We start from the raw sequence: 11,090 nt of genomic DNA, 5'->3' as shown, positions 1-11,090 counted from the left end.
TACAGGAGATGGTGGAAAAAGAAGTCAGGGTCGGTCGACCAAAACCATGATAATACAACTGTATCTTCGCTCTGAGAAGTTCACTGCTCAGTGTACAAATCAACCTCTGTATCTACATCCCAAGCAGAATTTTCCTTACTCACCTTTTGGCTTCTGGCATGTTTTCTGGTTGGTTGGTTGGTTTGTTGGTTGTCTCAGCACTCTTGATGAAGAAACACATGTACACATGCATGCTGTATAAAGTACTCATGAGAGATGATTCTTTTCTGCAGTTTTATCTTCTTATTTTCTATAAATGCACACTATTCTCATCACGTAAATAAATGACGTTCTGAAATGAACCCTCTCCCTGCTGTAGCAGGGCCTCCTACAGGTTTTTGCCTTCATTTCTTAAGCTTGATTCTGCTGTAAGTTCAGGACTTCTATCAAGGCACTTCTTTGGAGCATAGTTTACTTTATTCCATAGAGCTCAGATGGGAAAAAAATCATCTCCCAGTTGAGAATAAAGGAGCTTTCTTATTTTCCTAGCAAAGTCTGAAGTATAAAATCCTGGAGATAATTGCTCTTGAGATTAATTTGCACTAATTCATCAGCTGAGAACCCAAGATCCAATCACAAAGTACTCTTCACAGGGTCACCTAAGTACCATGTGAAAAAAGTAGTGAAAGTCTCAGGCTCTCTCAATACTCACACACCCAGTTCCTATGATGTTTTTTAACATTTCACTCTGTAATCATCACACTATTAGGATCACAAACAATGTACTACAAAAATGTATAGGTATGTTCACATTGTACATGAATGCAGATAGACAGAAAGCCCAATTAAACATGTCCTTTTATAAGATGCCTTTGTTATGAAATTTTTGTCACAGGAATAGAAAAGTAGTTAGTACAATTCATAAGATGTTTCATATATTTGATCCAAGGTAGAGGAGATTTTCTGTAACCAGATGAGAATTATCCCAACTTTCATCCAAAAGAGACAGGGTACCAGAGTCCTTGAGTCTAGAGACTGCATTAGTCTGGGAAAGTGAGAGCCTCATAGTTTAATAATGAGATGGTCAAAGAACATCCCTGGCACTTAAGAATTAACTGCCTCGATTTCCAAAGAGTGAGGGGATTTCTAAAACTGATGGCCATGGAATAAAAAGATGAGGATGAAGACCTGGGTAACATCATCCTTGCCACTGATGAACTCAGGATATCATAGGCAAGTAATTTTAATTCTCTGTGGAATTAAATCAGTGGGGGAATTATTTATTTTTAACACTTTTTATAAGTAGTCATCCATTGTGTTTTGAAAATTCTTATTGGAGTAGAAGGTAGAAACTGTTATTTACTTTCTTCTTCTTTAGCTCATCCATTTTATTAAACTATACTCTTGTAAATTGCTCCTCCTGTACAGTTTTCCATTCCAGCTCTAGGAAGAATTACACTGCCCTTGTTGGGCATCATCTTGATATTTTCAAATGCAATGATCAACATCTGAATCCAGATGATAATTATAAGATCTCTGACTCAAATAAGAAACTAAGTAGCTCACTGGGCCTGATATACAGACCATCCTTGAAAGGCCATAACTGTAAGGTTCAATTTCAATTCAGAGAACTTTTTAAATTCCCTACCTCAGAAAATAGCAGTACCCATTAGATAGGAAGCCAAGAAGGAATTACAATTTACTATGGCCCAACTGGTGATATAAGGACTATTGTATTACCCTCCATCCTATCTGATATAAAACTCACAGGAGAATACTGATTAACTCCAGACTTGAAACTCTTTGAGGAAGCTGTGGTTTCAATACTTGCAGAGTGACAAACTCAAATACTCTTTTTACAAAATTTGTTTTTTGGGGGGGATTTGAGTGTTTTATTGTTATTGTTATTATTTTTGTTATAGTCATCATCATCAACAACATTTGAAGACTTAGAACACATATTAAACATATTATAATCATATTAATCTCTGACTTCATTTGAAGTTCTACTTTGTGCAGGATGAGGGAACAGAATTTAGTTACCTTTTTCTGCATATTGAGATCTGTGTTTACCATCATCATTTGTTGAAGATTAGTCTTTCTTCAGTGTCAATATTTTTTACATCTTTGTCAAGAATTTGTACAACTTTGTCCAATTTTTATATCTTTGTCAAATTTAGAATTGGCTTTTTCATTTCATTTATCTCTGTCCCTCTTGGGCCAGTACTGTGCTGTTTTTATTACTATGGTTCAGTAGTATAACTTGAAACCGAGTATGATGAGACCTTCTACTACATTCATTTTCTTCAGGGATGCTTTGTTTATCCTTGGTCTTCCCTGTGTTTCTATATACATGAGATATCTCTTTCCTACATTTGTAAAGAAAGGCTCTGGTAATTTGATTGTAATTGCATTGCATCTGCAATTACTTTTATCAGAATAGCCACTTTTACAATTTTTAATTCCTCTATCCATGTACAAGAGAGGTCTTTTCGTCTTCAAGTGTCTTTCTTGATTTATTTTTTCAAACATTTGAATTTTCATTACAAAGGACTTTCAAGTCCTTCTTTAGGTTTATTCCTAAATATTTTGTTATTTTATGAGACTATTATGAATGAAGTTGTCTCTTTATAATTTTTGAGAGATTATTTGTTATTGATATATAGAAAGGATACTGAGTTTTGTAAGTCAGTTTTGTACACTACCACAGCAATGAAACTACTAATAAATCTCTGATAGAGTCTTTGGTGTCCTTTATTAATACTAACATATCATTTACAAATAAAATTAATTGATTTCTTCTACTTGATTCCTTTAGCAATATTGTATTAAATTTGCAAGAATTAAAAGCATATCCTCTACAACTATAATAAGAAAAATGGTACCTACGCATTCAATCGTTTTCACTGTAGTGCTCAGTATTTTAGCTAGAACAATAAACAAGAGAAAGAAGTGAAAAGCACTGGAGAAGAAAAAGTCATTACCCCTCTTTACGTATAATATGGTCCTATACTTGAATTATCCTAAAGGGCCCACCAGGAAAAACTTGAATCTCAAAAATATTTACAGCCTAATAGCAGGGGGGGAAAAAGCAATACACAAAGAAATTTATTTTCAATGTACAGATATATTAAAATGACAGAAGAAAATGCACACAAACATACAAAACCAATGAAGTTGATCTTAGAAAAATGAGTATATGTTTTTGCCCATGTGGAGGCCATACACTAATGGAAATTGTCCATCTCAAATCAAGTATTGCCAGGCCTTCAAGAGAACCATGTTCCAATTTTGTATTCACTTCCATTCCAAGCTTTCCTCAGATCCTGCTTTCAGCCTCAGTAGATCTGTCTACCTGGATGTGTCATAGGACTCGAGTAACAACAAATGACACTCTTTCATTGAACATATTTCAAAATCGGCCCATATTTTAAATATGTAAGTGTTTTGTTAGATAAAATCATATTTTTTTTTTGCTTCGTGTCAATACTTCAGCAGTTTCTGTGACCCAGAAGCCAATGTGCAAAAAAGGAGACAATTCTTTTTGCTGATGAGACTTCATGAATAAGTGGGGTTCTCTCCTAGCTCACCATGAGAATCATTCAGGAAGGGAAGTGGCTAGAACTTCTGCTGTAGCAACTTCCTCTTCTCTGGCTCCTGGATGAAGCTGGTTGACTTGGGTGTAAATGGAGAGCCTGGGATGTCCCCTGAGCCCTGTTGACTCTACTCACTCCATCTAGTCTTTTGTCTCATGGTTCACTTCAAGTGTTCCCCCATCCCTCCTTGGTATTCATACAACAACAACAACAAAAAAAATGTTAAAGCCAAGTAAGGATATAAATAAACTGAGTCCTTGGGGTAGAGACACATTGAGGAAGTAATCATCCCAGGCCTGAGCAAAGGTGAAGAGAGACTTGGGGTTGTATACTGGTCAAAGAATGGCATGGGTTATCCTAAGTGAAAAGCAACATGACTGCTGGGGTCACATTTTATAGGGTGACTTGCACAATGAATGTATTCTGTGGTTTTATCTTTCCATAAATTAGCAAAAGAAAATATGTACATGGTGATATATTAAGAGTAAAACCACTATGTAGGTTGGGGTTAGCAATAGTACTACACTAATGGAAAATTAATAAAACTTCTGTAGTAGTCTGAATACAAATGATGTGTGTATCATCATTCTAAACAGTGTGTGGATTTCCACATGTGCCCAGCATAATAAACCTAGGTACAAGGACACATTTTTTTTTGGTTAAACAGGTCAAGAAAGGAAGTGTCTTTCTCCTTATCAGACTGAGGATGTTAGAAAGGTCTTTCCTTTGATCCCATTAGTTCCAAGATGCAGCTGTAAGAGGCATACGGGCATTAGTAAATGACGCTTTATGTAGCAGGCAGAGATGGTGAATCAGGAAGAGCTTGCCTTGTGGAGGATAAACCAGTTTTGTTGTGGGAAAGATTAACTCAAGTGACTATGAATGTCAAAATGAGATGTTGCTGTGTAAGGATTTATCACCATGGATGATCAGGGACAGAGAGGGTTACCCCGGGAGGCTTTGAAGCTATGAAAGGAATCAACTAGAGTGGGGACAGAGGCTTGCTTTATATCTTATGTTAAAAAGATCTTGATATAATGGTAACAACTGAACATTTTGAATCTTGCTGAGCTTCGACTGTGCCAGTGACCAAAGATAGGGATATCACAGAGGAAGATGGTTTGAAGTTGATACCTAAGAATGAAAGCGGATGTCCTCTCTTCTGACCCACCTTCTTGGTAAGTAAAGTTTTTCATGGTACGTATCCCTTGGACTAGTGTCTCGATATAAGTGAGTATATACCATTTGTCTCTTTTCGCTTCTGGGTGAACTCACTCATTATGATAATTTCTAGATCAGTCCATTTGTCCACAAATTTTGGGAATTCCTTGTTTTTAATAGCTGAGTAGTATTCCATAGTGTAAATGTACCACAGTTTCTTAGTCCATTCTTCTTGAGGGACACTTAGGCTGTTTCCATGTTCTGGCTATCATGTATAAAGCAGCTATGAACATGGTTGAGCATATGTCCCTGTTGTGTGGTAGGGCTTTATGACAGGCAGATCTGGGTCCTGGGGTCCTCCTCAAACTAAGGCACCAGCCAAAGAGAATATAGGCAGTAAGCTTCGAACCCCTACCAAGACCTAGCCAGAGGAACATGATATTCTCCACCATTGAGTGGAGAGTGAGATCTGACTCTCATATGAACTCTGGTGCCCCCTTTTCTGACCACGTCCCCTAGATGGGGAAGCATGGTGACACTAAAGAGGAAGGATAGCAAGTTACCAAGAAGAGACTCGATATTCTAAGAGCATATATAGGGGGAGGAGGTCTCCCTCAATCACAGACAGAGGAGAGGGGAGAAGGGGGGAAGTGGGAGGGAGGGAAGAATGGGAGGAAACAGGGGAAGGGCTAACAATCTAGATGTAATATGAATAAATTACTAAATTTTTTTAAAAAATAAAAGAATAAAAGTGGAATGATAAGGAAATCTGTGGAGTCCACTTCCTTCTTGGCTTGACTGGAAATCTGGGAAGATAGTCACAAGCCCTAGCTGCCTCACTCAGGGAGGTCACTTCACTCCTGGATCAGCTATGCTTTTTACTTGCTGATAATCTACATCTTCCTGCCATAAAACAGAGCCCCTTCTCTTTACAATTCACTTTCTCCTTAATTTTCCCTTTATCCTCTCCTCCCCCAATCCCAATTGGAGCTCCTCTCCTCTTTTTTGAGTTTATCATTACACACACACACACACACACACACACACACACACACACACACACTCACACGAGTAACTTTTCTCAATGCTCAGATAACAGCCTCTGTTCTTTGTCCCTCAGACTATGATGATGGTGTCAATTACTTCAGTGTTAATGCTCAGGTCAGCTAGTCCAATAACTTGAAGGCCTTAATTTGGCATTCTAACTCATCACAAAAGAAGCTGAGATATGACATCCAATGTGGTGGTAATAACTCATGGATGTCCCTAATCTGCACCTCCACCTGTAGAAGGGGACATGAGAAGCAGTAGTGCATCCTGGCAGGAAAATGCACATGATCACAAAGTTGTATAGGACATCAGAATCCTGAATACTTGAGGAGGTCTAAACTCAGGGAAACTATCCATCTTTAATATGTACATTGTCACCATCCAAAAGAACCACATCCAATTCTATTGAACACTCTTTTCAGATCTTACTTTTTTAAAATTTTATTATTTACTTATTTACTTTTCCTCCCAATTTTAGCCCGCTCCACTCCTCTAAGTTCCACCCTTCTTTCGGCTTCCCCCGTCCCCCTTCCCTGCCCCTGGGCCTCTGTCTCCTTATTCAGATACCATTAAAGGGAAATAAAAGGATAAGACATGCTCCCCTACCAGGCCCCAAATCCTCAGACACTACAGCCTGGAATCTTCATTAGTCCAGCCAAACCTTCTCACATGACTGGAGTTGCATGATGGAGCAGAGACAGTTGCCCTATAAAGTGGTTGAAGTAAAACGTTGGAGAGAAACATCTGTAACAAAGACACTTAAAGATACTTGGGTTGCAAATGAAGTGTCCTCAGCCTGGTGCTGACATTAGTGACATGCAGCCCAGGGTAGGAGGACTGAGACACCAAGTAATATGGCTCTTTAAGAGTCCTGTGCCCAGAAGGGTGACCTGGATTACTACAAAGCTGACCTCTAATTACACTACCTAAATATTCAAAAGGTAGTAAGCACACCATCATCATCCTTCATCTATTCTGTCTCCAAAGTGATGAGCCTCAAAATTTAAAGGGCCAAGGTCTAGAATATTAGGAGAAACATTCCAGGCCTCCTGGGCAGAGAGAAAAAGAAAGACTTATATAATGAGAGAGAGAGAGAGAGAGAGAGAGAGAGAGAGAGAGAGAGAGAGAGAGAGAGAGAGAGAGAGAGAGAGAGAGAAGAGTGTTAAGTGTTACAACCTGGGAGACGGACATGGTGGCACACGCCTGTAATCTCAGCTCTCGGGAGGCAGAGGCAGGCGGACTGCTGTGAGTTTGAGGACAGCCTGGTCTACAAAGGGAGTCCGGGACAGCCAAGGCTACACGGAGAGACCTTGTCTCAAAAAACAAAAACCAACAAACAAGCAATCTGTCTTAAATGGGAGCTAGTGGCATTCCTCCAGTGAGCAGAGCACCTGGAACATTGAGATGTAGTTAGAGAGAGAGAGAGACTTGCTAGAGTCCCAAGTACCAGGTAGGGGAGCACTATGGAGACAGGGAGAATCCATCTGTATATTGACAGAAATGTTGATAAAGCAGGTGTCTCTATACTCCCTTTAAGGAGTATGAGATACTCTCATAAGTATAGCTGGTTTGTCCCCTTCTTAGATGGTAGAATAAACTAGGGAGAAATCCTTTGTAAAACTAGGAGAAGACTCCTTCAGACACAGATCTAAATATCTATCATCAATGCTGGGGGAAGGTGGCCAGTGAAGTCCTGGTATGCTCTAGACTCTGGAGGACTCCGATGTAACATACAATAGGATGCACTCATGTTCTGGAGACATTTGAGGACCATGGTCTTGACTCCCTTATTGAATGGACCATGTAGATAGGTGGTGGACTGGGCTTCTTAGTATGAAAAGGGTATATCAGAGACCTCATAGTGAGACCTGTTCTCTTGGCCACCTCCCTCTCAGATCTAACTACATCTCAATGTTCCAGGTGCTCTGCTCACTGGAGGAATGCCACTAGCTCCCATTTAAGACAGATTGCTTGTTTGTTGGTTTTTGTTTTTTGAGACAAGGTCTCTCCGTGTAGCCTTGGCTGTCCCGGACTCCCTTTGTAGACCAGGCTGTCCTCAAACTCACAGCGGTCCGCCTGCCTCTGCCTCCCGAGAGCTGGGATTACAGGCGTGCACCACCACAGCCTGGCTCCCAGGTTGTAACACTTAACACTCTTCTGCCTTGTGTAGACAATTCTCTCTCGTTCCCTCACTTGATGTAGGATGTACAGCAATGCATGCTGAGACTCACAGACAAACACTGGGCAAAGCATAGGGAAACTTGTGGAAAGGTGGGGCCAAAAATAGAAAGATTTGAGGGGCAGGAGCTACACAAGTAGCCAACAGAGCCAACTAACCAGGCCACAGAGGGGCTTACAGAGACTGAAGAAGCACCAACCAAGGACCACATATGGGCTGCACCTAGACCTCCTACACAGATGAAGCTGATGGGCAGCTCTGGCTTCATGTGGGTCCCCTAGTAAGAGCAAAGGGGCTGTCTCTAATGTAGACTCTGTTGCCTGCTATTGGAGCACTTTTCTCTAAAGGCGGATGACTTGCCCGGCCACATGGGGAAGAGGCATTCTCAGTCCAGACGCAAGTTGATATGGTGGGGTGAATTGTTGGAGTGACTTCCTTTTTATGAGGCATAGTGGAGGGGGATATGGGGAAGGGAGAAGGAGGATCGGACTGGTAGGAGAGGAGAATGAGGGCCATGATCAGGACGTATAGTGAATAAATAATTAAAAATGATAATACAATGACCACATGCAAACAACAGTGGGCACTGTGGTGATGCTGTGAATGAAAAATGAGCTTGTGAACTGATAAACCACATAAGCATCTTTAAAGTTAGTATCCAGATGTAGGATTTTAATGAGGTAAGATGAGTTTTAATCTAATGATCGTCTGTAGATATGAGATTTAAATTCCACCCAGCACATATAAAAATAACCTGTTTATATATTGAGCACACCAATATATAAACTTTAGATCTATCAAACTTTACTAACATTACATGAGTAACAGGATCAATTATAGCAACCATACAGCCACCCTGAATACCTACATCCCTCTTATTTATACTAGTATGTATGTATGTATGTATGTATCCATCTATATATCTACCTACCTATCTATCAATCTACAAACACATACATGTGTACACCTCTCTCTATACATATAATAAATTTGATATGTATGATATATACATTCATGTATCATATATATGGTATATCCGAAATCTGTATGATATGTAATCTATAAACAGGTTATTTTATATATGTATATAAATAAACACATGCAAATAGGTGTACACAATATATATGCATATATATTTGTTGTCATGATACATTAGCACAGAATAGTGGAAGCAACAAGGATTTCCAAGGAGTCAAAGCCCAGTAACTCTACATAGCCATTGCTTTTAGTAAGGTACCCAAGAAGCTGAAGGCGCATAGCTGGGACTTCTCTGCCCCATAAACATGCTTCACCTCTGACCTTTGTTTCTCCTTCTTTTGTCCTGTGACTCCATCATAGTGGTTGTTTTTCAATGCATGTTGTAGCAACTCTGAGTAAATATTACCCTTCTTTGGGGCTGGTTTTGGTGTTATCTGTTGGGGGCCACACAAGAGGAATAGCAAAACAGCTTTAGACCTCATGACATGTAGCCCACTGATTAGCACAAACACAGTGGGTGTGCTTGGAAGAGGCAGAGCCCTGAGGGCTGTCTGTCCTGAGGATTTCGTGCTGTTGTGCAGCATCTGCTCGCCGCCTTGATGGTCATCACATCTGTCCTAATCTATGAGTTGTATGAAAACTCTAAGAGGGCTTCCAGCCCCTCACTAGGAAGTATCATTAGCTATGACAATTAATTGTGATTGACCTTTCTCAAGTATGGCTGCTGGAGCAGATTCATGATTCATCCACCACCCTCAGAAAGAACTTAGAGATGTAAGTTGTTGGGAACGTTAACCACACTTAAAGAGACTTTGGAGATGTAGACTGTTAGTACAGTTATGTTAAGATGCTTTTGCTTTGCTAGTGGCTTTGATGTAAAAAAAAAATCTTAGTGAACAACTCGAGGTTCAGAAAGGCACACTCATAGCAACTGTGCTAGGGATTGTTTTGTGGTCAGAAAACAAAAATGGCAGCTGGGCTAAAACTGGTTGATGTGCATTTCCGGCTAACGCTAGGCTAGTGATTAAACGTTAATTAATTTCCTGTAACAATTTTTGCCTCCAGCTTCCTGATGTGATTGAATCTTTTTTTAAATGTCTTTGAGTAGATGTGTACCCTGAGGATTCAAGATAGACATGAGTGATTAGTTTTTATATTAAAGTATATATTTGTGAATTTTATACAATAACTTTAGAAGATAAATAATAAAATAATTGATCCTTGTAAACATGATGAAAAGTAATGATTTTGAGGCCATATCAACAGTGCACTGCCAATGAATTCCTTCTAACCATGATGCATCAGTGCCAATCTATTTAATTTTAAGAGAAATCAAACAGTGGACATATGTCAAAAACTGAATGATGTGAAGGCTTCCACAAACAGCTGTTGGGCGTCATATGAATTAAGTCAATTATTTCTCCATCTATGGCTCTATTTATGCTGGAAATTATGATAATTGAGCCAAGTAGTTTGTTCAGAGTAGAAAAATTGAAACTCCTAATGTAGGTGGTAGTGTAATCATTTAAAATTATAAAAAAAATGTAACATGAAAGCCAGACAAAGTAGAACGTGCACAAGGAAGAGAATCCAACCTTGGTTGGTGCTGCAGGACGTTTCCCCATGTCGTAAGATTAGAACGAATGGCGGCAAAAGTCCACAGCAAGTTGTAAGAGAATAGCTTTAATTTGGTGGGAAGGAGCTATTCCTTCCCTCCACCCCCCACCGTGAAACCAGTCCTTTCACTTCCACTCAATTCACAGCGACTCCTGATATGTACCTGATGGCACTTCTCCAACTAAACCACTGCATTTTCCTAATAAACCACCCTGGATTCTCATGTTTATTTTCTGGGCCCTAGAACCACAAAAGATGCATTTTTGTCTCTCCTGTTCATCTTACAGCTCCATGTTGAATCTTTCTCCAGCTGCGACAATCTTTAAACACCAAAATTCCAAGGACCACAAGGACCAAGCCAGCCAGCCCCATCCTGATAAGATTCTCCACTGTGTGATGGTACTGTGTATCTGGAGCTGTGGTCAAAGAAAGCAGGGAAGATAAAAGTCACCCAAGGATAATTAGACATCAAAACATTTGGACCAGCTTTATGACTGAGTAGTCTCCTTACTCCCCTGTGTGTGGTTTGG

Source organism: Acomys russatus, chromosome 19 (genome assembly GCF_903995435.1).
Source record: "Acomys russatus chromosome 19, mAcoRus1.1, whole genome shotgun sequence".
NCBI classification, from domain to species: domain Eukaryota; kingdom Metazoa; phylum Chordata; class Mammalia; order Rodentia; family Muridae; genus Acomys; species Acomys russatus.
The sequence above is the reverse complement of the archived record's forward strand: the minus strand, read 5'-3'. Positions refer to the sequence as shown.